Consider the following 26441-nt stretch of genomic DNA (forward strand, 5'->3'; position numbering starts at 1 on the left):
GTGCACCTAAACTACAAGAATAAAAAAAATGATCTTAAACTTCAGGCTGATGTACAGCAGGTAAAACTCAGCCTGTCCTCGGTACCCACAGGATTTCTTTTTTTTATAAGTTTTTCCTCTAAGTCAGGCCTACTTTTTCCACCAAACTAGATCATGTCCCAAAACGTACCCCTCCCCAAAACTAAGCTACATACTGTATGTGCTACTGAATAAAACAACACAAAAAATCTGAATCAATACTGCCTAAACCTTTTCCCATTTTCAGCAGATGTCTGCAATCTATAAATACACATGGAGCATGTCCTATTAAATCCCGTGATATGGTGAGGGTCTAAATATTGACCCAGTCCTGATTGGAGTAGATTTTTTTCACGCCCTTGCTTATTGTTTTTATAACTCTTTGACTTTAACCCCTTTACTGCTTCGCTGATTTCATGCAACAAACAATAGCTTTTCAATAATTCAATTTATAGCTCGCCATAAATAGAATTCAAAGGACAGTGCTGTTGCAAATGAACACAGACGATGCTCTTGGCTCCGGCAACACCCTGCGTGCCAGAGGAAGGAGAATATTTATTTTACGGTTCCCTCACATTCCCATTAAAACCAGGAAGCTACATTTCCAAGCATGTGGTGTAAATGTAATATACAGAGTTGAAAGAGACAGATGGTAGAGGGGAAATCTCACATGGCAACACCTTGCAATGGTACCAGTGCAGCTAGTGCCAATGAAGAAATCCTCCCCAAACCATCCAAGGCCAGATTAGATCCATTAATACATGTTCATGTGCATCTATCATGTTCCTGCTCACATACATGTCCGTGTGGGCTGTCTGATCCTGGCTGAATCATTAATGTAAATGCCAAAACAGTGAGAGGTGATGTCTGGGAAAGGATCTAAGACACAAGCACAGAAATGAATTACCATCCTATTTATTTATCCAGGCCTTTCTGTCAATCACAGCAATAATCAGAACTAACTCATTCAGATTTTGAGAAAATGGAGGATGCATTCCGTCCAATTTTCAATTTGGAAGTGGCAACTATGGCCATGATGAATGTCTGAATAGTCCATCTTCTTCCTCTCATTTCTCCTAACCTTTCCTGACAGCTTAGATATTGCCTACCTGGTAATTTGCTCTACAATAATTGTTACTGTGAGATTTTCCCCCAGCTTTTAACAAGGATTCTTAACACCCTCTGTAGGTGACAAAATGCAATTACAAACACAAGTGCCCCATCGTGACTGGTCATCAGCAGCTGCCACCTCCATTCTCCAGTCCCAACTGGTTCCATTAATGAAGGAGAAAAAACCCCCCCAAAAGACATGCAGGCAGAGTCGGCAAACATTTGCTGGGAATAAAACTTTAATTAAAAGATATGAAGCTGCTTTATTGATTAACAACATCAGTGATTAAAGTGAGCGCCTGACATTTTTTTCCACCCTGGCTACTTTGTTTCCTCTCAGAGATCATTTATTGTTGCACGGTCCTCTTTATTGATAAGTGTGTTTGATGAATGCAGATGCGGCAGTTAGGAGAGCGGGCTCGCTGATGGAGCGATCATATTGTGCGAAACACCAGGCTCAGGCAAGAACAGCTGTTGCAGCTCCATCCACTGGGACACCATGTTTCACCACCACCCCGAGTGCACATGCAGGCATGCTGCTGTAAAGCTGCAACCAAACGCATTCACAGCGCCCTAACAACTCTATGAATTTTATGACACATCACCAGCACTCTCTCGTCTCTGTCCGGCACTAAAGCCTTAATTATTGGACTAATTGCTACGGCTATATTCATCTCTCTCTGTAATCCTTTAGTGATTACATTTTGTGTTCAATACAGGCTTATCCTTTAATTAAAAGGATTATTAACCTTTAAAATGGAGACATGTGGGATTAAACCCTCAAACGCTGGTGTCAAAAGCTTTTTCTGTTTCTATTTTTTAAAGTGAGCCGAGAATGGGATGCATCATATCAATCATAATCAGGAGACTACAGGGCTGATCAGATGTCTCATGGCTCCACTACATGTTAGCCTTTTCAAGGAGCTGACTTACAACAGCTATAAGCCATCATCTATATCTTCTTCCAATTAAAGTCCACAAAATGCTGACACATTACACCTGGCGGGTGAGCAATCAGTGTGAATAGATGGATAATGATAGAGATCTGACCACAGAGGATCTAATCGTGGTGAGAACAAGGCGAAAGGGTGAACGAGTCAATGGTAAAAAACTCATTAGAATACAGACAGTGAGATATTTGCCTCGGTAAGCTTCAGAGTCCTGAGCAAGCAAGAGTTCAAAGTTCAAAGTCAGCCTAAGTGGAGCCTGATTGAAAATCATTGGAAATCTTGGACAAATACGAGTACGCCTCAGACAGTGAAAGTGGTGCATCGGTTTGGTCGGGTTTGGATGACACCTCATTGATCAACACACAGCCCTCTTCATGAACACCTGCGTGAGAAACTGTAAGGAGGAACACATGCTCTGATTAGTGCATGAATACATGAATATAAAAGATGCTCTGTTGATAATGTCGGTGTCACGGCTGCTGCTTTGGTCACCCGATACGGCATCATTTTGTCTCATCGATACCCGCCTACATCAATAATGCGGCTGAACTATTTGGCACCAACGAGGCAAACGTGAACCACAACACTGAACCCCTCCTCGGCTGAGTCAAGCAGTTAGAATCAAGTGCTGTTTGCCCATGCCAAAGCCACGCTGCATTATCCAGAGCAAGTCTTCATTTGAATGTCCTAATTAGTTAATTAGTTGGTGGTTAAGGATGATATGAGCATCTCATCAATCTCTCTATCTCTAAAAATAAACACCCTGGGACAGCAGTGGTGAGTCATTAGAATGCTGATGACTGTGGGAAGTGTCTGTGAGGAGGAGAGGTCTGCTTGTGACACTCCATATTTCCACAAACCACCCGGCAACATAAAGAAGACTGAGGAGCTATTGCTGTGAGCATTGTATGGATGGCAAGTCAAGCATGACTTAATGAGTTTAGAGAAACTCTGAGGAGCTCAATTACGGTTTTTTCATGCGTAACTTTTGGGATCCATTTACTTGTTTATCATCGATGAAGGGAAATGAAAATTAGGCATGAGAAGAGAAAAAAGATTAAAACAAGTTTATTTTAAGAAAGCACCTGTTATGCCTTCAACTTCAGCTAGAAAGCAGCTTTTTTCGAAGTGACTGTTTCCGCCCTTTGTTTTCATAAAGTCCTTTTGAACAATTACTTTTGACAAAGTAACAGCAGCCGTATGAAAAGAGAGTTAAGTTTGTTCTTCATTTCTGCAGCAGCATATATGAAAAAAAGAGGGTAGGGGAGGAGGAAAGAATAGGTTAAAAATAGTTAGCATATGGCAGCGTATGATTGAGTTTCCAGGGCTGTGAAAATTCACTCTAATTATTCAACAGTATCCCTCTGTCATCCTTCCCTATATGCACCCCTTTGCATGGAAGTACAAGTGACTTCAACTAATATACATAATTCTGCTACTTAATTGGCACAGATCGGGTGAAAGTGGGCTAGGAAAAATCCTTAGAGACTAATAGGGGCACATATCATTGGCTCCATCAGAACAGTAGTCCCATAGGTGATAGAAGTCAGCAAATATTTCATGAGCTGCAATATCAAAGTACCTCACCTCTGGAGTCCTGCGCGCTATCCTGCAACGAACACCTCTGAAACAGTTGTGCTGTCAGGTGTATTTATAGCAGGCGGCCCGATGACTGATGCTAATGCCATAGAAATTATGCAGTGCTCTATTGCTGTCATAACAATATGTTACGCTTAAACAGTAAGGTTAACTAAACTAGTCATTTAAGTTATAAGTGGGCCACTGGCGTATGTTTGCATACACAGATATGGATTATGCCAAGTGCTGCGCTGACTCCAGCTGCTTTTCATAGACATTATGCTGGATTTAGCCTCATGTTGACTTAAATAATTTTGTGATGGATGGAAAAAAAATTGAGGATTACATTAAACTGTCGCTGGGAAAAAGTTAAAGGTTGCTCCTGTGCATAGTGGACAAGACCCATACAAAGGCGCATACAAAGAAGCAGACAGACAGCAATAATGAAGAGGCTCACTAGAAGGAGTGCAAAGAAATGTAAAATGTACTTAAAGATACAACATCAAAAACAAAGGCATTAAAATCCTAATGCAAGAAAATCTATGTACCATGATCATCCTATAGCTGGGCTGCTGCTGTGCAATAAAACAGCATGTGTTAAAAATGCCATAATGCATAATTTGCTGTAACAAGCTCACAACCCTGAATACGGTTAAATAACAGCCTCTCGTTTCACTGCATGTAGCGAGCTTAACAGAGGAAACCTAAAATCACAAACACTTAAAACAGAGTGTTGCGATTGGCGAGGGCAGCCATTCGCAGGAGTCATTAGCACTCATAATTAGCTCTATAAGGTTTCTTAATAGATAGGGAATACGAGGATATTTTCCAGGAATGGGTGCACCCAAGGGTGTCAGCACTGTTCACTCAAGATGCTTCTGTATGTAATTACGGAATGAAAATGCCACAACAACATAAATTACACAAATTCGAGGTTTCAAAACAGCCCCGATGAACAGCCCAATAGTTCACTGCACAGTTCAGGTCATACATGACAACATACAAGGACAACTGTTGATTAAGAGCTTGATATTCACATCCCGTTAGGTGGTTCCATTATTTATATGGCATCCTGTGGTTATGCAGTCTTTAAGACTGTGACGGTATTTTTCATATAAGCAAAATTATGTCACAGCACTAACAGGACGTTTAGCATATTTTAGGATTTATCTGCCATCAGCTGTATAGAATATAACTCGAAATGTTATCTAGTACTTTTATCAATGTGTAGGATTATATTGTTTTTGACTTTTTCATAGTGTTTTCAGGTCTACAAGGTATAAGAGCAGTGGAGTTTCTCTGATAATTCAGAGAAAGATGTTTTAAGAATATTATCTTTGATTTGATTGAGAGGAAGAATTAAATTTTTTTAATTATCTCCAGTTTAGCTTTGTGTGCGTGTGCCTTAAAAGTGAAAACAGCCTCAGTAAATCTGTATATGAGCATAGAGTAGAAGTGCCTGCACAGAGTAAAGTGGACTCTAATTGAATAAATCATACTTAGGTTGTTGATGTCTTCAATTTTATGGCCCAGTGTTTTATAATGTTAATGTAGGTCAACAATACCAAGTAATACTTGCAATAACCTGTAGAAGTAAAAGCAAGCTGCAAACCTGAAATACCAAAAATCCTGTCCCTTGCCTTCACACTCTGCATATTCATGTGGAGACGTGTTTATAGAGATTAGTATTTGCCCAAAATACCTGAATACATCTGTAATTTTATGAGGAATTTATTTCCATTATACTTCATGTTTACATGTATTTGTCAGGATGCAGTAACAGAAAAAAAATATTTCAGGTGGACTCTTCACCTACCAGATCTGCAGCATGGGAACATACACATTTTCAGGGGTCTGTTTAAAGCCACACTCTCAGGTAATTGTAATCAGTGCAATGAAACATGAACATACATGAGTGTTATTAATCTCCCAACACCTAAAATTAACAAAGACTGCCAAAAGACACTAAATGCTTAATGGTACAATAGCTCCATAACAAAAGGCTCACTATATCAAAACAAATTGTAGCCACTAAAGGAATCAATTTCTGACATTTCACCTCTATCTATAAAGAGTTCACTGACCCTGGCTCTTAAATTTACTGCTCTGTGCAGCCTCTATCAAAATGTTTGTCAGCAACGCGTTTTGCTGAAAGTTTTAGTGCAACACATTGCAAATCATGACATGTATGGATTTAATGGGCCCTTGAGCCATCCTTATATATGTCACGTTGTTCACACAGGATAAATATCTTAGCTCTCGGTCGGTGTAATAACAAAGGAGAAGATTTGCGGATGAGACCCCCATTGCTAATCTTGGATCTTTCCGAGTCTTTCTGAATGAATCATGAAAGCTTGTGGATGTTAGTGGAGGCTTGTTAGCTGATTCTTGGAGTCATGCAAACAGATGCTTCTAAAAGAGTAACACACACTTGATTATGCAAGATGGTAAAGCTTTAAAATGTGAAAGGTTTGAGATTTAGTTCAGTGCATTGTTTGTGTTAAAAAGAATGTCAGTGGGGTGGTAGGACGCTAGCAAATAGAAAAACATCAGATATAATCTCAGCTCTGTCTTTTCCACAAACTAACACAACCCACATGCGAGGTTTCTTTTGAGAATCACAGAGAAGTGAACTGCTCAAGCTGAGGATTCCCTCTAAAGCAGCAGAGATGACTTTTTCTATCGCGGTGAGAGGCTGTTCTGTTAGCCCAGGGAGAGGGATCATGAGTACAATATTGACTTTAAATTACAGCAATAGCTGCTGCTCATGCTGTCTCAGGACCACGCTGCGGATCAAACACAAAGATCAGGCCAGGATTAGGAGAAAGCCACTGACAAGCGCAGAGCCGCCTCTCTGCTGCCGCAGCGCACACGCTCACACGGCACCGCTCAAATCTCACACTAAGCTCTCACTCTCACCCTGCAACGTGTAACACGCAGACCTCGCTGTCATCTCATTTACATTTCAAAGCCAAAATTGATTGCAAACAAAATTATCTAAACACGAGGGGTGAGGGTGGCCGGTTGTGTGCCTTTGTCAGCACAGATCTATTCTGAGGACTAGAGGATGGCAGCATTTCCTCCCCGACTCTCACGACTGCTTACAGGATACAACCGTGTTCTTGCAATGCCTTCTAACTGGGCTTTTATTTTCCTTTTCCTGGCAGTTAAACACAAATAACAGCATGGATGATGTGCTGGGATCCATTGTCTGTGCTCAGGGAGGAGTGCAGGATATGACTAGTGTGATAAATGATCACACCTTGTGCCTGGCATGACAAAGGAACTGCAGCACAATCTGCATGTGCTCCATCCTTTTGCTATCATTAGGTGTAATTGGGACTCATGGCGAGGCATGTTCTTTTTTCTGCTGTGGAAGTATCAGGAATGGAGCTGCTACTCCTCTAATAGGTACAGAAAAAAGCTACAGAAGGGAGACACGTCCAGGCCACTGCTACAGCAGTAACACTGTGTCCTGATATCACACTTCTGGCCTAAATGGAAGCTCAGCGAGATCTGTGCATGTGTCAAATCCCCTTAACTCTAATGTCAAACCAAGTCTATTGTCATGTCAGACTACCCTTTTTGATGTTGACCTTCAAGGGTGTGCACACAGGGGCCGTTATTGGCATCTGTCTGAGGAAGCCAGAACGTGTTCCCTCACTATAAAAACAGTACTGATTACAGTGCTGCTCATTAGCTATAATGGGGATACATGTGGAATTTACAGCATTGTGTAACAAGGTTAAAACAACCTCATGAATCCTAGTATTCACGCAACATTTTTTTTTCCCCCTGCAGTACTATTATTCATCATTAAGACAAGTATATCCAACTACACAGCTGAATATATATATAGTAGCAGGGACTAAAGTGGAATAGTAAATGTGGAGGGATAAGTGTGTGTGCATGTTGCCCCTGTTTGTCAATGAAATATTCAAAGACCCCCTATGCGCTCTTTAAATGCAGTTAGAGTACTTTCTGGCAGCAACAGAAACACAAAGTCTTTGTTTCATGACCTCAGTCTGTGTATCCTTTCCCCTCCTTTGAATCAAAGCCCCCACACCATCTTTAGCATTTAGAATTAATTGCACAGTTATCCTCAAATTAATTCCTAACTGTTTTACAACACACAGAGAGAAAAGGGCAAACCAATTATTATTCTGTTTTCACCTTACAGAGGGGGATATTATGCAAATCATCTTCTCTACATGAGAAGGAAAAGGGGCTTTATTTTCCTCAGCAGATGCTACCTAGACAGTCTAGCGTTCTGTGGGGGACAGGAAGTGGGGATGCTGTGAAGATCTGATCGCTCCACCTGGCTTCCTACTGACTCCATATCCAAGCAATAATAGAAAACACACTGATTAATTATTTATTTCAAGATATTGTTTTTTTTTTCTGTATCTCATGCTCGACAACTAAGGTTAAAAGGAATGTTCCAAGTGCTGTCTGGAAGTATTTTACAACTTCTGTGCTTAAGAGGTAGAGGTGTTTCTTGATGGAAGACAAAGTCCCTTGGCTAGGCAGCCTTGCAAAAGGTTTTATTTGCTACTTTCCCAGGAAGTGAATACATACTAAGACAGAGCAGCGAGCCTGTGAGCCAGACGTCAAGATGTGGCTGACAGGATAGCCACGAGAAATGCTGGGTTTCAGAGAGGACAGGCGGCATCTCGCCTCCCTGGGCTGCTCTGCACTTCTGACCACAGCGAGTGTTTATTAATCTGAGACCTTGAGACCTCCGAGAAGTTGCTAAATAAAAACTAAAACAGAGACACGCAGCAAATCCAACTTCTTAACAGTCAAGAGCCATAATGCTTTGTGAGCTGATTTAAAACCATCTTCTTCTTCCAAGGTGGTACAAACAAAAGCTTTAATGAGCTGTAATGATGAGCTAAGGTCAAAGCACTTATCATCTTTACAAATCAGGAGAAGATGTGCGCATGGAAATAAGCTCCCATGAGTATCCATCATCACCTCAAAAAACTGCATGCAGTGGCACAGCTCCAGGTGCTCGAGCAAATTGGGCTTCCAATGTGGAATGGCTCAAACGTCGGCTCAATATTCATTACTCTCTCTGACTGTGATCTGCTGCAGTTCTGCGAGCGGGTGTGGGTAATTGTGTACCTCATTGTGCACGTGTTTGGACCAAACTTAATCATGATGTCAGGCTGTTAATAAAAGGTTATTAAAGGAACAAAGATCCAGGTTTTACATATGTTAGGCAGGGGAGGTCTCGGGAACTCCTGTCTCAGAGGTAAACATGGGCCCTCATGACAAATGATGCTCATGCTGAGATCAGATAGTTAACAAGAGATCCCCTTATTAACCAGGTCTGCATAGATAATTGGCACTTGAGCCTCACATTTTGAATCTGGCCTGAGTGGTGTCATTTATCAAGAACCTGAGCATGCTGTCAAGGCTCCATAATAAGCTGCAGTAACTGATGAATCAAGATTAAGCACTAGATTGAGAATGAAGGAGGAGAAAATGGGCTTCAGCCATGCTGCAGGGGGCTTTAGTCTAATATTCATAACATTAAAGTGGTGATATTCCTCACAGAGAGGGATTAACGCAGTTTGGAAATCTGGAGTGGAAAACAGCTTCAGCCCGACTGCAGCATAAAGAGTATCAGCACTGTGCATGGATCTGCAGTACCGATAAAGAATCCTCATATATTGTCATACAATAATGTCGCTATAGTTTCTCTAGAAATGTCTTTTTTATGAGAAAATGTGTTGTCACATCAGGTTCCATGAAGATTTCCTGCTCTGCAAATTATTTTCTTTATACATATTTTACTATATAAATATAGTATGTTGGAGTTATATCTAAATTGTGCATTAATTATCCACCAATGTATTCCACAATTATCAATTCAAAGTGAAGCCATTGCTTGACTCTGCATCCCCGTGTCTGGAGCTGCTATGCTACTCTGTTACATGCGCTGCACACAAGCGATGACAGTATCTTAAACAAAGGCAGCTCTGTTGGAGAAACCATGTGATGAAACCATTTCTATTAACCCAGATTAACCCAAGCACCTTTTTCTGGATTATATTCTTGAGAAAATAAAAATAACAATAATATATCAAGTACTCATGTTACTCATGTTTCACAACATATCTGGGGGTGCTATGCTGCTATTAACCAAAAAACTAATTTTTAAAATTGTTTAATATATATAATATTTATGACCCAAATGAGACGGTACTAGATCTAGCTGTTGCCTTAGTTTAAATAAATACTAAGTATCTCATTTTGAGAGAACCGTATTCGTCACACAATATCATTTTCATCAGCTAAACAACACAGGAGCTCGTTATGGCTATTACACCTGCACAAGTATATGAAGCATAATCATAGCATAACAATCTAGCCCTTCCCTATCATACCTTTTTAATGTGGTTATGACTGTGTGTCTGAGTGCACGTGTGTCTTACTGTTTATCTCACTGGTATATAAGTGCAGATAATTACAGATGATGGGCTGGTGATCAGCTGCAGGTATGGGAGCCACCTCAGGCCTTGCCCAGCCTTGCACCTCCACCACTCCCCTGTTCTGTCGGGCATGTTTGGCAGCGTCTTCTTTCCCTAAGTCTCCAGCTGTCCAGTGGGGTGCGCCAAGTCACAGCAGGAGTGCCTGCCTCTCCATCTATGGCCCATCTCTTTCTAGAAGTGTGAGGTGTGTGTATGTGTGTGTGTGTGTGTTTTTTTAGGGGGGGTGGAGGGGGTCCTTGCTGTACTCGCATTACTCACTAGCAGACGGAGCATGCTGCCAGCACCCAGCATGTCCGCCCACACGCCCCTGCCCTGCCGGTTAGACCTCACGGTTGGAGGAGATGATGGAGAGAATCTGGGATCCTGGAGGGGGGTGGTGGATCCAAAGGAATCTGAGAGACAGAGAAAGACAGACAGAAGCCCAGAAGCTTACCTTCATCCCACAGGCCGATCCTCGGACAGCCCGACCTTAAATGGTAGTCTGAATCTCTCCTTGTTGGGTTTCTTTGCGAGGGAGCAAAAGGGGTGTGAAATGACAGCTGACTTACTTGGTTCTGTATGATCACTTTCACGTATTTCTGTGCTACTGAGTCTACAGGCATCTTTCTTAGCACAAAAACTGTAAGATGGTATTCATGCTGAGAATGCATTTCTAATGAATTATTATGAGGAATACCATTAACACAGTGTAATCTTTTCATAGTTATTTATGGAGAAGATTTACCAAACGAGCAAAGTTTGAGAAGCACCACGTTCTGCTACATGTCTTTGCAGCATGAGTAGTATGAGCGAGCCCTAACTTACAAAGCAAAGAGGACCACATTTTACATCCACGTTTTCAGTTAGACAGCAAGTCGCGTGTTAAGAAACCTGACTGATGTTAAACTGTAGCAGAATATTTGTAACAACTGGCTGGAAACAATTTTAAAAAAGTGTTTCGCATTATATTAATCATTAGCCCTGGGCAAAATTTTCAACAATAAATCCTCATCCAAATATAAATAAGTAGAACTCATTATAACCAGCTGGTATTACTTTCATGTGCCCACAGGGGGCTCTAGTGTACCACAGATTTTACTGCTCAGAATCTGTTAAGTGCAGCTCAGAGACCAAGGCAGTGATTGTGTTAAGGGTAGACCTTTTGAACTGCTACGCTATACAATCGATACAAGCATTAACCAAGCTTATGCACAAACCAGAATATTAGCATGCTGTAACAGTGCAAATGAAATCCAAAATGGGGTAAACAATAGTTAAAACAGAAAAAAAAGAATCATAATGTAATATCATACAATGTCAAAGAGGTGCAAAAAACTGAAATTTCTGAGTAGATACATACCTTTCCCCCAATCTTTTATATATAAATATATATATAGCTGTGTGTGTGCATGTGTGCGTGCATGTGTGTGCGTATGAAATTCCAAGGAGGTGAACAGTACTTGATGAGCTAGCTCTGGAGACCTCTGAATTTTAATGATGTTGGAGATGATATTGTGTGTCCTTCAGCTTGTTATACTGACACAAGCACTCCATAAATCATCATACCTAGCTATCGTAAAATCAATACCAAACTGCTACCTCAGCGCTAACCCGTAATAAGTTTTTCAGCCATCTAACAGCTTAAACTTTGCTGTAATGCCGTTCGACCTATAGGTTAAGATCAGAGCATGCTTAATTTGTTTTGTAATAGAGACTTTCTAATCCTTAATGAAGCGCCTATTAGGGAGGCTTTTGTTGGCACATTGGTGATCAGTTGGTGGAACAGCCACTGCAATTAAGTTTGAATCTTTGTCCTGGAGCAAAAAAAAAAAAAAGAAAAGAAAAGAAAAAAAGGAAAATAAAAAAGTGGGTGGAAAAAAAAGGAAAGCTTGAGCGGTCAATAAATGTTAATCCAGTCAGAACTCGTCTGTGCCTTTGAACAGGACTCACGCTGGGTTTTTTTCACATGCACTTGTTTCATCCTTTCCTAAGAGAGGCCATCCCTTAAGGATACTGCCACTGATCCTGAGACCAGACTACCACTCACTAATAAGAGCCCATGTGTAAGCAATATTGTCCACATTAAACACATTATTAGTGAGCTTTGTGTAAGACATAAGCCATAAATACATTCACTGAAATAAACCCAAGACCATAGTTCTTTATGGGAAAGGAGGACTAATGGGGCTGTCATTAGGTTAACAATAATAAAGTTAAAAATAAATGTTTTATGGCACAACTTAGGAATTCATTGCTACTTTTATTTTTGCCTTGCACTGAAATTATCGTCACATGTTTTATCCAAAAGCCAAACAAAATGCAAATAACTGGAGAAACCACAAAATGACAAGCCTCATGTAGCCTTCAGGGGTTGTTTTTCTTTTTTTTCAGAATGATAGCTATAACTGGGGCGGCATTTCTGAGACACACAACATATGTAAAAACCTTTGCACAAGAGAGAAGCCATTGCCACAATTTCTGAAGCGTAAACAGCTTATGAAAGTCAAATGGATATGTGGCATAATCTGACACGGTGAGTCGCCGCTTCAAAAACATCCCTAACAAACCACGAATCCAGACAACAGCGACCATGGTTGCATGTTTTTAAATGCTCCACAGGTGATCGAGTCATAATATCAGCCACCTGAAAGTCAACAAAATTAGCCAGGTATGTAACTAATGAAAGAGGATTAGAAACCCCAAAAAACAAAAAAACTAAATATATTTTTCACGACTGAACTTTCTCTTCATTCTCCAGTGGATATCGTATTTAAAGGCCAACAAGGGTCACCGTACGAAAATCTCAAGTCAGAAAGAAAAGTGACCTGACACCAATGTCAGCTCATGACTCGTGTTTTGGGGTTTGTTTGTTTTTTTTTTTAAACTTTTGGCAAGGGGAACACCTGCATACCTGTGGTTTTTTAGGAACACTGAATTTGGCTGTGATTTACACACAGTAAGAGGTGGTAACCAATTGTTAGAGGTCTTTCTGGCTGACCCTGAAACATCTGTGTTCAGGGTCTGTTGCTTGTTACACAACAGATAAGACAGCAGTTAAAAGTATTTTCCTTAAATGGCAGCAAGAAATAATATGATTTTTAATGTCATTTTCAGTGAAGCTGACACATGTTAACATTATTTTAAAAAATAGAGAAAAAGTCTTTATGAAAAGATCTACATACACACATATACTGAAGCGACTACATCATGCTGTCTGCTGTCTTGTCAAAAATAATTTTTCAAAGATTAATAATTGCTGGTAAATCTTTATGCCTGAAGGTGAATTTCCCCGTTCTTTGACGCTAACACTTTTTCTGATGCTAATGATATAAATCTCTCAGCCAGGACTGCCACAGTGAGTTTCCAGGCTTAAAGCACAGCTGTGTGTAACATATGATTTTTGTTGTTTTGTATAGGGAATAGTGTACACTTATTTTCCAGTTTAAAATGATGGACTGATGTGATTGGACTATTTTTAGCCACTATCCTCAAACTCAGTTTAAGGATAAAAAAAAACAACTAAATATAAATCTGTAATTTATTTTAAAAAGGGTTCAAAGAGTTTTTTAATTAGCACTTTTTATAGGAAATTGTTATTAATAATATTTTTGTTTATTTTTTATATCTGTGGTTGTGCTTTCCCCGCTTTCTCCCCATTAATTCGCTTTTTTCAAACAGCTTATTTTTCCATAAGAGTTTTTTACCATTTCAACCAAGATTAAATTAAAGATTTCCAAAATTTGTGAAATTATTTCAATATAGTGGTTTACTGTGACAATGTGTTTAATTCAGCTTGCAAATGTGGATCTTAAAAAACATAGTTTATGTTTTAATTTGATGGCAGCTTTTCTTTTCTTTTCTTTTGAATTTTGATATTTACACACAATTTTTACATTGAGGTAAATTTCCACTTTAAGAAAGGACAGTCGCTATATCCACTTATAGGGAAGGCGTAAATTAAAATTCAAGCACGTATGTAGCACTAAAATGCCCTCAAAATGTTTGTTTTAAAAAAAAAAATCAATAGTGAACAGCACACCATGCAGCTAGGTGCAGTTTATAATTCTGCAACATCCTCAGTTGCTCATGGAAATGGACCAAGCATCGTGAGCTTACAAAGATGTCGACATGGCGACTTTGCAGCCTTTTATTTGAATATTGGGGCAAATTGGAGTAGCCTGGTATCTTGCGTGTCTGTCAGCGGCCTCCCATGTGGCTCTGATGGGGCTGTTAGGGACTGGCAAGGCCAAAACAGGGCAGAGAGTGAGGGGGAGAGCAGGATTTACACTTAAGGCCAGAGCTGGGATCCGTCAGTGTGGGCGGATCGGGTCATCTTCAGCATGACCTGCCACCTCTGATGGAGCTCTGAAAAGTGCAATGTGGCCCTGCTGCTGAGCAGCCATCTCTCACTGTCACAAGCCTGCGTCATCTGAAGAGAGAGCTTTTACTTTAATTTGGTAATGATCCTTTATTTTTTGGTGTGTGATTGTGTAACTTGTAAATCATGAGCTTTTGTGCAATGTTGTGCAAGAAGTAAAACATGAGATCGCGATGATATCTCTAAGCTACAGCAAATGAAAACAAATATCTGTGCAAAAACCATATACAAGCAATGCCTTTTAATTAAATCCACACAGTAGCAGCCGTCGCTTCAGAAAACACAGATGTAGTTTTTCACAATTGTATGATCTGCCAAAAAGTCCAGCCTCGCCCTTTGTTGAGCATCACCAGAGGAAGAAACACGGATAATAAAGGTCTCTTTATGATGAGGCTCCTGCGTGCAGAGCCACAAAAAAAAACTTAAGAAAAAATATCTATCAAGAGGTGGGAATTACTTTGCCCTGTGCTGGGGTGGGAAAATGAAGCAGGCATTTCTGAGCTCGCTGGCAACATAACCTTCAGAAACATCCTATTTTTCATTAGAGTTGTGTCAGACAGCTATGCCTTTAATAACATTCATCCCCGTACCAAGGAGAGGATAACTCAAGCTTTAGGCACATAATGAATGGGAGAATGGGCCCTGGCGCTGTTAAAGAACAGGAGGGCTTGCCAAACAGGCAGAGCTGCACTGCTGCACTCGTGGCAAGCCTTTCACAGCACGGCATCCTCCTGTATTAACGCCATGCAAATGAACAGTCAGATGCTTCCTGAGGTGGCTCTCTAATGTGGCCCTGTTAATTACTGTCATTAGAGCCGAGGTTAGAAGAAAGGACTAACAAGCCAACTTCCTCATGATCTGTGCATTTGAAAGTCATCTTCGGAGATAAAAATACGTCACAACCCTCTAGTAAGAAAATTGCAAATTGCTAAATTTGCTGACAGAGTGCGAAAAATTTCTGCTGACGCCGAGCAGCCTGCCGGTGATGGATGCATTCTTGACAGAGTCTTGGTGTTTAGACTTAAGAAATAATGAGTATCAATGTCCCAGCCGCGGAATATGCAAAGATGAAAGAGCGCTGTGTGGGTTTAATTAAGGGAAACAGAGGCAGGGTCTGCTTTCAAACAGAGTGACCCAACATGATCAGATTCTTATTGCTGTCATTTTGTGCTGAAATATGGCCAGGAAGGTACAGGCAGCGCTTTAAAAACTCCAACGTAATGTCATAGCAAGTCAGTCCAATACTATTAATGTAGTGCAAATGAAGCCCAGGGATATTTCAGTGCAGCACAACTTGGTTTCAGAAACACAGGTTAATGTGCTCAACATAACATCTGAATAAGGCGAGCGCCAAGCTCTCTGAATAAGGGCGGTTTTGTTTTAAGAACCGTTGAATTGGTTTTCACTGCATCATTACAACCGCAGGGGGTGTGGGCACTCATTGTTTCCACAGTCAAGTAAAGTATTTTGTTTTACAAATGCCTTCCAGCAATTCACACTCCCTACATCGGGTGGGAGGGAAAAAAATGTTTCTCATACTTCAGAGAGCAAACCAAAATATCCTCTATTATGTCTGTGATGCATCAAATCCCTGGTGTGGCCTTGAATTTAGTTTCTCCCCCCAAAACTGGAGGGTGACACGGTCAATATATTCAACACTCAAGGCCACTTCCAGGCTAATATAGAGGACTTTACTCTTCTCCTTCTTTGTTTTACTTTCTCGCTCTCATTCGCTCTTCTGTTTTTCAAACGTCTGCGCTGTTGAGGACAAATCAAAGGCTCTATTTTACTAATGTAACACTGAGCAGACTGTGAGGTGGATGTGGGGATAATGAGGGACTGCGGAGATGTGAAACAGGCAGGCTGAAATGGATAATTAGGACAGAAAGTTTCTGCAATGACACTCTACAGGATATAGGATCATTAAGTTCTATATAAAATCACTGTACGGTGTATCTATATAAAATTGCTCGTCATAGTTATCCTTTTTATTACAACTTTTCATTTCATTGCAACCAGGCTCTGTTTAAGGTGCAGCCCTTACCTCTGTTTTAGAAAAATGTCAGAATGTAGGCACTTTAACTATCTTTATAACTACCTGTGAATATATTTAGCATAATTTCTGCTTTGACCTCCTGGACAAATACAAGGCTGCTTTTCATCCTTTTTTTTTTTTGGCACACCTGCCCGGTCTTAGTTATTTTGCAAAGCCATTAGTCTTGTTTTGAAATGTAAGTACAGGATGAAAGTTTTGCAGCGCTTGAATTTCAGGACATGCGGATGAAAAGGACATCCTCGCAGGTCCTGCAGTGCTCGTAATATGATATGAGGGTTTGGTGCAGGCAAACTGGATAATAAGCTGCAATAGCTTGTTAAAAGGTGTTTGAGGGAGATATCATATGTTGCTCTATTATGATTAGATTTCTCCTTGACAATATGAAAAGATCAAATCAATATCTACTGAAATTTTGATGATCCACAAGTCACTCCCACCTCCCCATTCCCCCCCAGTCCCTCCTTCCCCAGGCTCTATTGAGAGAACATGATCTGACATCACCACAGTAGCATCAGGCTTTTCTCTGCCACTGTGAAAATATGTAACTTCGATTAGCGCGACGCTTAACAAAATGACCCCCGTTTTGGGTTTGCTCCCAAATCTTGCAGTCTGGGTACTGATGACAGGACCAATTGTGTTCCTCTTTAAAGCAATTCAATTAGGAGTCATTAGTCCTCTGAGTGATTACCAGTGGCCTATCGATAGCAGGAAGGACACACTAATTAAAGGGCATTTAAATGTTTCTCGGTGTAGAGTAATGGGGAGAAACATAGCATTTAAAATGCAGTTTGTAGGAAAATATCCTTGCGCAGCAAATGACCGACATAACATGTTCACTTTGCTCTCTGCAAATTCCCTTTATAGACACATATATGGTAATGGATCCCGTGGGAATACTAAAATGTGGTAATACAGCAGTCACCAAGAAGCTACTAGCCCTGCTGAAAAGCAGGTAAACATTCAGATGTGTGCTCATCCACTTTGGAAAAAAATAAAAATGACAGATAAATAGCAAACTGATGTAAAATGATGGCAGGTATTTATAGTGCATATGCCAAACTGAATATTCCTCTGCAAGGGAGGGGTGGATTATCTTTCATTTTTAATTGACTGTCAGTGCTGTGCATCTTTGAATTCATTGTATCAAAGATGGATAGGTACTTTCACTGCCTATCATGAAGTTAATTCCATTCTTAGATGAATTGGAGTGATAACGCTGAAGAAAGGTGACTTACTCGAAATCAGCTTCCCTTTTTCATAATACGCTGCTTTTATTCTTGTGCTTTTACAGGATGTGCTCTGAAAATCATCTGAAATTAAAACAGAGACAATCTGTGTATTAACAAGACGAATACAGAAATGTCTGCCTTTTAAATGCACTCTCAAAACTAGCTCATTGTACTCTGAGTGTCATTAAACAAATTAAGTGCTTCAGCATTGGCACAGGTCGCAGAATCATGCTTAATATACACATGCATTTCCATAGACTCATCAACTACAAAATAAGGACACTGCAGCTCCACAGTGTTGAGAGGACTGCTTTGTGTTAACATAGCGAGAAAGATATTGATTAAAGTATGATAAGAAAAAGCTCCAGTCCCAGGGCAGAGTCTCCACAGTTATGATTAAATAGGGTGCACAGAGATAGGACCTATATCTCACCGACAAGCCAACCTTGTGCATCTATATACAGCATATGAGCTAATCCTAAAAATAGCTGTTTTCGCATTAAAGAAAATAGCGTCTATTATAGCACCTTACTTTGGGTTCAACTTTGGGTCGTAACTTGTCTGTGGAATAAGACAACAACTGAAATGATGAAATCCAAACCCTTGAAAAGGTTTCTAAAAAGTTAATATACTAACATACTACTCTGACATTTAAAATAACTGTTAATAAACTAGTGTTGTGTTACAGATTGTGAGCATCTGCATAATCATTAGCAACAGAGAGAAGAATTTCCAGGCATATTAAAGACTGCAGCAAAAGCATCACTCTGCTGTTCGGTTTCTGAAATGACCTCAATTCACAAAAATGTTTATGTTACCAAACTTTTCATTTAGTAGAGCTTGTATATGATCATTTATCTCAGACTGACATCTAATATTATATTACATATTTTGGAATGATATTTTCAGAGACCTATAAATGCCATCAGTACGATCTTCCTAAACGTTTGCATACATGCATATTTGTTGTGCTGAAATGGTTGAGGCTCAGCTTCATAATCAAAATATAAGTATGTTCTACTATTATGTACAACACACCAATATACATCTAACACTGGTGTATAAAATCTTAAATTGAAGCAAAGAGTTTTAATAAATAAATATGAAAGTTTGGTTATTGTGATCTGATCAAGCCAACAAAGGTTGTGTCACCGCCTAAGAATAAACTCTTATAAGCTACTGCATGAGAACTGATACTGTATGTAAAACTCACACCAGTATGGTCCATCAAGTATCATCATACTGAATCTCCTGCAAAATCTTTTGCAGAGGATTAAAATATATTAAAATGCACCTGTAATTTGCACAACCTAATGACAGCAGGTGTGCTAAAAGAAACCGTTTGAAGTAAAAATGAAAAATAGCAACTAGCAACTCATGCTACCTGAAATACATTGTTCAATCGTGGCAGGTTTGGGCTTTATATAGTGATGTGTATACTTTGCTACACAAGCCCTGATCTGTCATGCTGCTCAGACCCTTTTATATTCTTCCCTGTTTTGGTGGGGATTACAGGAAAAACGGGGAAGAATTTAAGTGCTTTACTATGGATTTGGTCGACACTTTACATAATATCTCGAATCTGCAACCTGAATACAGCAAACAGTCTTCAACTACCAATGAGCAATGGAGAGAACAAGGTATAGTTTCCAGATTTCCTTTGTAATAACATAAAGCCTTGTTGTTATTTTGTGTAAAACATATTACTTATATCACTATAACATGAAAAAATGCATCCTAACTGCATTCCCTGGATTTAGCTACACAGCTGAAATAACTGTGAAAAATGTCCCCTTGGTCTGACTTTTATTCCTCACCTTATTCCCAATGTCATTCATTTGCCACTGAAGGTAACAAGCCTTTTCCACTCGGTGCTCTGTAACGGCAGACCTTTAATAGCCATTTCCCGGTGTGGCGAGGGGAGAGAGGGGGAACATGTTTATTTGTGTGTCTGCACATGCTTCTCCAGCGATTCTCTCTGCTCCACTCACCCAGCTGCTGGCTGGAGGAGTGATTCATGGGCCTGACAGATGCCTGGTGCAGCTGGATCTGTCCTTGATCATCCCAAAAGCCTGGACAGCACTGTCATTCACCATTGCCCAAATTATCTCTGTATTGACTGCAGAACCCTCTGTGACAGCACTGTAATGGCTAATTACCCAGGATGCTTTGGGTACTTTTAAACCCCAGAGTGTTCTCTTGCTGTCTTGCCATGCTGCTGCTAGCGTATCCTGTCGTTGTGAGGGCCACTGTTTTCTCTAACCCCACCTGAGCACCACAGCCCGAGGATCCCAATGCAAAATGCCAAGAGAAACGAAGAAATAATATCCTCTTTTCCCTAATATATGATATCAAAGTAACAGCAGTGTCAGTGAGAGACACGCACGCAGAGTTTCACAGAGGGAACAGAACATAAAGTACTGTTTATGGTTTGTCTATTTCTCTATCCTTCTCTGCATGTCAGGGGAATTGCATTGTGAAACACACACAGTTAATTATCAAAATCTGTCTCAAGATGTTAGAAAAATTGCCTAGCTCTTCCTCAGCATGTAAATACCGAAAAAGATAAACATGAATAATTGCCAGAAGTTTTCATTACCAAGAAGTCGGCATACTAATCTACAATTCTAAACCCGCAATGTTACTTCAGACTTTGACTTGCACTTCAGGAGGAAGCTGACAGAGAGAAGTGAAAGGAAATGAACGGAGAGACAGAAAGAGAGAAGGAGAAGGTGAGGGAATAGAGGGTACAAAATCCCATCCTGACTGTTAGAGAAGATGATGAGGTCCCCTGAGAATGGACAGAGTAGAGAGGGAGCAGCTTTTCCTCACAAAGATTCTAGTAATTTGCCACATCCTGTCCACACACCAGGCATGGAAGCCACTCTGTCCTTAATTACCAGGATAACAAACCCATCCCCTCCCTGCTCCTCATTGTCCTGTTCTCCTCACAGTACCCCCACTCCTTGGGCAACGCCATCACTTCCCAGGCTTCCTACGCTCTTCCTTCCAATCAGTATAAATGAATGGCCTTTGCTGCTGTTTGCCATGAGTGGATGGATGGACACCAAATAAAGTGACAAAAGCTGAAGGAACGACTGTCTGAGTTAGCAGCTCTGTGCTTGACTGGCAGAGACATTATAGTCACAGAAAGGCCTCACCGGGATAAAGGAGCAGTTTACAGGTAAATCATCCTAATAAACTGTCAATAATACTAAATCATTCCTTACATCATCACAGCAATATTTTTGCAACACTAAATCTATGCTCTCTTGCTTCAAGTGTCCAGAAATTATATTTAATAAACATTCAAATCTACACTGTATGACACTGCAAACAGCGCAGCTTGTAAGGACATCACCGTCAGGAAACGACCAGCACATAGAGGCCGTGGCCTCTCCGTCTAGCCGTCGTCTGTCACCTCCAAGATGGCGCCGTGTCTGCTTCGGCTTTATTTGCATTGGCATTTTGCATACGTATGCGTTGCTGCATGAATCCTGCACTGTAAAAAAAAATCGTGATATAAAAGTATTTTACTGTCTATTTCACAGTTTTGTACTCTTCTTCTAGAATATCATTAAATTCACATATATAGACTGTGATTTTACATTTCAAATGTAAATTAACGTAAAATCACTGTAAATGTAATAAAACATAATTTTCATGTTTTTTAAATGTATCTGTCTGTACATATGCTTATTTAGATTGTTAAAATACATTCACAAATGCATCATAATTTCACAAATATTTGTCCGGTATTTGAAAGATTGAACTTGAACTATTATTGTTATTCAGGGCAATCGTGGCTCAAGAGTTGGCAGTTCGCCTTGTAATCAGAAGGTTGCCGGTTCGAGCCCCGGCTCGGACACTCTCGGTCGTTGTGTCCTTGGGCAAGACACTTCACCTACCACCTACTGGTGACGGCCAGAGGGGAATTATAACATGGATTTGTAAAGCGCTTTGAGGGTCTCATAAAGCGCTATATGAATGCAATCCATTATTATTTAAGTTAACTGTGTATTTCTGTACATTTAAGTATTATTATTCATATTGCTGCATTCATTGACCTTTTTTATAGGTAATTTCATTGTTTAATCACATTAAATTGTTCCTAATTTAATGTTTAAAAGCACTTGAAAAAGGCAAAATCCCATGTAAGATTAGGGCAACAAACTGCATTGTCATTACTGAAAATAACCGTATTGTCATGGGAAAGTTATTTTCTGGTATTTTCTGGTATTATTTTGTTGCCCCAGCTGCTGGAATATTACTGTTTGTTTAGGATTTTTTTTTACGGTGTGACTATGCAGCATCAAAACAAAGGGGGAGAACCAGGCGTGACACTACAGTCCTGCCTTGCTACATACAGATACATTCAGCTCAGAGGGAATGACAAGGCTGTATTAGTGCAGTGTTTGTACGCCTTTTCAGTGAACAGGCAGTGGGAGGGTCTGATATTCCTAGGGGTGAAGGGGTTAGAGGGGTGTGTGTGTCTGTGTTACCAGTCACCTGCTGCTAAATCCTATTAGCAAGGCCTGGGGGTTAAACCAACCATCACCATTAAAGGCCTGTCAGGGGAAAGCCCACAAATAATAGGGCTGATCGCTACAACTGACAAATAATTAGGTGCTTTGATAGAGGATAATCAATTAGAGATAATAGGAACAGGCTTGACATTCTGAGATGTACCAGAAAGAGGGAAATAGTAAGAAAGACAGCAAAAAAATGTTGATGAGAAATTAGATTTAAGGTTCTTATTAAAGACAATAAACCTTATTTTTAAAGAAGTACAGATCGAAATCTAAGAAAGAGTATTACATGGTCAATCAGTCAGCAATTATTTTCTAGACTAATTATTAATTTGATGTGTTCTTGAAAACAATAAAAAATGGTCTGTAGCAGTATCCCGAAGCCCAAGGCACACTCATGTAACTGCCATGTTTGAACAGTCCCAGATATTACATTTAGTGACCCATTAGACTGAGAAAAGAAGCAAATCCTCAAAAACGAAAAGCTGCTGACATTTTTTACTTTGAAAGTTACTTACTGATTATCATAATAGTAGCAGATAATTTTTCTGTCACTTGGATAATCAACTAATTGTCACATTACTCACTCTAAAATGCTATTTTACTTAATTTTTTTGCAAGATAATGATGTAAGCACCATAATACATACACCAAATCTTTACTACTGTTTGTGCCCAATGATCCGAAAAATAAACCCATTCCTTTCTTAACCTCTAGCTCTTCAAATATGTACATTCTAGATGCTAACAGGGGAAAATGGGCTGAGGTAAGATTTGGTTCAGCTAAAACCTAACTGGCTAAAATGTAGCTTTGCTTCTATCTTTCAGAAACTGCAACAGATTCTTGTACTTAGTTAAATAACACAGCTGTATTCAGACTGCATTTCTTTGAGCACAGAGCGAACGGTCTTCTTCACCAAGGACAACAGAGCGTGTGGTTCTAGGTCTCACCGCCAGTAGGTGAGGAGTACAAGTCAATATCCTAAAGCTGATATAGTTCAAGGATTAAAGCGTATGCCTAAATATTTCCATATGTTTGCTAACATAAGGGAAAAGGAGGTGAGAAAAAAACTGGCAAAGGTAGTGTTAAATGAGATGAGAAGTGACAGTTTACATTTCCAGCCACAATTAACACGTTGATGGCGTTTTTCGCCGGGCCCCTCACAGTGATAATGCCTGTTGTCAAATCTGTTTAGCACGCCAAATCTCCTGGAGCCTTCAGCTAGGCAGCAAGCTTTTGACAGATTGAAGGTTCAGAGATAGGCTATCATGACAGATGGAAGCTGGCATCGATGTTCAGCTCTCGCCAATCACAGGGGACCTGCCCCCCTTATTCTGCGGGGCGCAGCTCCGCAACCTTCCCCCCTCTGATGGGAGCAGGGGATGGCATTGTTAAGCAGTGCATCTGTGAGACTCAGTCTCCTCTGATGGAAGCATAAGGCAAAGAGCTCTCAAGCAAAAGACGGCCACTGCTGTAAGCGCATTTCAGATATGATGGGAGGCTAGCTCCAGGGAATTGTGGAAAAGAAAAACTTTGAAACATTTTGAGGAGCAGAAGAGGACCCAGGAGAGAAAAGAGCGACTGCAGCAAGCCTCAGCTATTCAGTAATGCCATCATTAAATTTGATTATTACCTAAATGCTGGCAAATGCTCTGCAGTCACACCACAGTGGAGTTTGACAGAAACATTTACTTGATCACTCTTTATATCTGATTAGTAGAATGACATTTTTCTCATGACCAACAGAATCACACCTGTTAAATACTCAATACTGAGAAGGGAAATCAATTTAGATAGCCTTGGCTTGTGTATAAAGTCCTCCTTAGAACTCATACTACAGTATGATTACCCTTAATGAGATCCATCTGAAACAGTGGCACAGGAGAAACTCATTAAACTGAGCTTGTTCTAATCAGACAGGCTTATATGGATTTTGCAGACATCAGAAATTGTTCTGAAAAAGAAAAATACACCAGGGCCTCTGAAACAGAAGAGGGGATCTGATAATTAAGTATCTGCCATGCGCTGATGATATCACGAGTGTTAATGATCACTATAATGACAGTTCACGCAGCACCCAGTTGATTTACAATACACCTACTGCGAGGCACCACTGCGACAGCCACTGCAGCAAACACACCCAAGTGAAAACAGTTTAGTATAGATTAAAACAACATAAGTTAGATCTAATAGGCGCTCTTAGGGAAAAGAATTAAATGCTTACTTGCACTAAAAAAATGTCCATAGGTAGACAAGTTTGAGATGCAGCGTTGTTGGTTTACTTGCTGGCAGGCAGCCCTCTAAGTTGTTTGGTCTCTCCCTCCCTGTTTAGGCGAACACATTGTTGATTCAGACCCATCATGTTGAGGCTTGAGGTCACCCTGTCTCAGGCTTGGCTAGTTAGCAGCAGCCCACCTGATGGCCCAGAGGAAATCACAGCAGCCGCACTCACAGGAGAGGGCCTGACAGCCAGGCCCCGCACCAGAGAGAGGGGTCCAGCTAAGGGGGTGGAGAGAGGTGGGTCAGTATGGGGGGAGGGAGAAAAAACAAGGAGAGGGTTCTGAAAAGGGGGGAGGTTGGGGGCTTCAAAGGCAGGGAGAGATGAGACATAGCTAAAGAGGGCGCAATAGTGATGGTCACGGCTGTATTAAGGCTGCTAAACGTACAGCATGAAAGAAAGGAAACAGGAGTTGATAAAGTGAGTGAGGCTACCTTACTGGGTGGTACACCGTAGAAGAAAAACAGAGCTGAGAAGAGAAGAAGACAGCTCTTGGGTTAAGTTGTATGAGAAGAAGAGGAAGGTCCAGTCTGTGTAAGAGAGTGATGGGGATCCTCATTCACAAAGATGGATGGCTCAAATTTGGGGGGGAGGGGGAGGGATTTCTTTCCAGCATTATATATGGATCTATACAGGGAGTTGGTCAAATGGTCTAGTTGTCTAGTTTTTCCAACATCTAACAGCAGTTTCTGTTCAAGCAGAAGCAAAACTGCACTGTGTAAATGAAGTGAGGCATCAGTGTAAGCTATCCTGGGGCAGTGATGCTGCTCTTGCAGAGAAAACGTTGGCTGTAAAATGCTGTGATGAACAGCAGACATTTCCAGTTCACAAGACTCCCAGTCTCTCCTGAGAGTCTGCTTCATCCCTATTATAGCCAATAATAGCCCATTGTAGTCAAATGCTCTTTCTCTTCACTGTGACTGAATGAGGACACATTATTTACCGAGAGGAGACAACGCTAATACACGGCTGCAGAAAACTGCTGACAGGAAGAGGGCAAAAATCATAGGTTTTCCCTCCTAGAGGACGTTGCACTTCTTTTATATTTATAGTTATGTTTAATAGCATCCCACAGTCTGCCAATACACCTCCAGACAACCTCCACAGTCGCTTTCTCATTGCCGGTTCAACTACAAGGTGTTGGATCTGAGGAGATCAATACTTTTTCCCCCCATTTCTACAATAGGAGTGCATTGACACTGATGAGGTCAATCAGTGACATATGAAAGTAAAGACATGTCTTCAAGGTGGTAAAACCTACATACCTTTTACGACCAGGTTAAAAAAGAAAAGACAGGATTTTAAAGGTTAAAGATACAAAATACTTAGAAGGCCTATAATTTCAAATTCAATGATATACATATAGGAACATAACTTAAATGTGTGATTGCAGTTTGCACACATAATGAGCAGGGACAAATTAAAATGTAAAAAAAAAAAGAGAACTAATTAAATGAGTCCTTTAATACTCATTAAAAGATCATCTTAATTGATAAAACTCCTTTTTTGTCTGGAGCATGCCAGCAGGGCAATAACTGCAAAATGCAGATCAAATCTTCACTGTATTCATCACTCAATACCGTTTCTTTAGGTTTCCGTTTTGTGCTTATGTCTAAAGGCATCTGAGACAAATGCCTCACCACAAAGTCATACACCATTAATGCAGTCAGTGGTGCTGCAGCCTCAGAATCTTATTATCTTAGTTGGTTCAGCCTCATTAGCTGTTCTATGCATATTAATGGGTGGGAAATGGAAAACTATACCCCATTTAAGAACAAAACATGCTCAAAGTACTGGCTGCTTCTAGGTTATAGGACATAACTCACTCTGCAAATT

At 40.4% G+C, this 26441-nt stretch overlaps 1 long non-coding RNA gene across 1 annotated transcript in view; it reads right to left on the reverse strand.

Annotated features, from left to right (window-relative positions):
* Positions 1–17810: 17810 nt before the first annotated feature.
* LOC102215403 (uncharacterized) overlaps positions 17811–26441 on the reverse strand; it is a 54318-nt gene continuing 45687 nt past the window's right edge. Inside the window, exon 3 of the long non-coding RNA XR_311464.1 lies at positions 17811–17879. This is a non-coding gene — a long non-coding RNA (uncharacterized LOC102215403). The remainder of the gene's footprint in view (positions 17880–26441) is intronic.

The sequence above is a fragment of the Pundamilia nyererei genome, unplaced genomic scaffold (genome assembly GCF_000239375.1).
Source record: "Pundamilia nyererei isolate P.nyererei 1_Seehausen unplaced genomic scaffold, PunNye1.0 scaffold00009, whole genome shotgun sequence".
Taxonomy (NCBI): Eukaryota; Metazoa; Chordata; class Actinopteri; order Cichliformes; family Cichlidae; genus Pundamilia; species Pundamilia nyererei.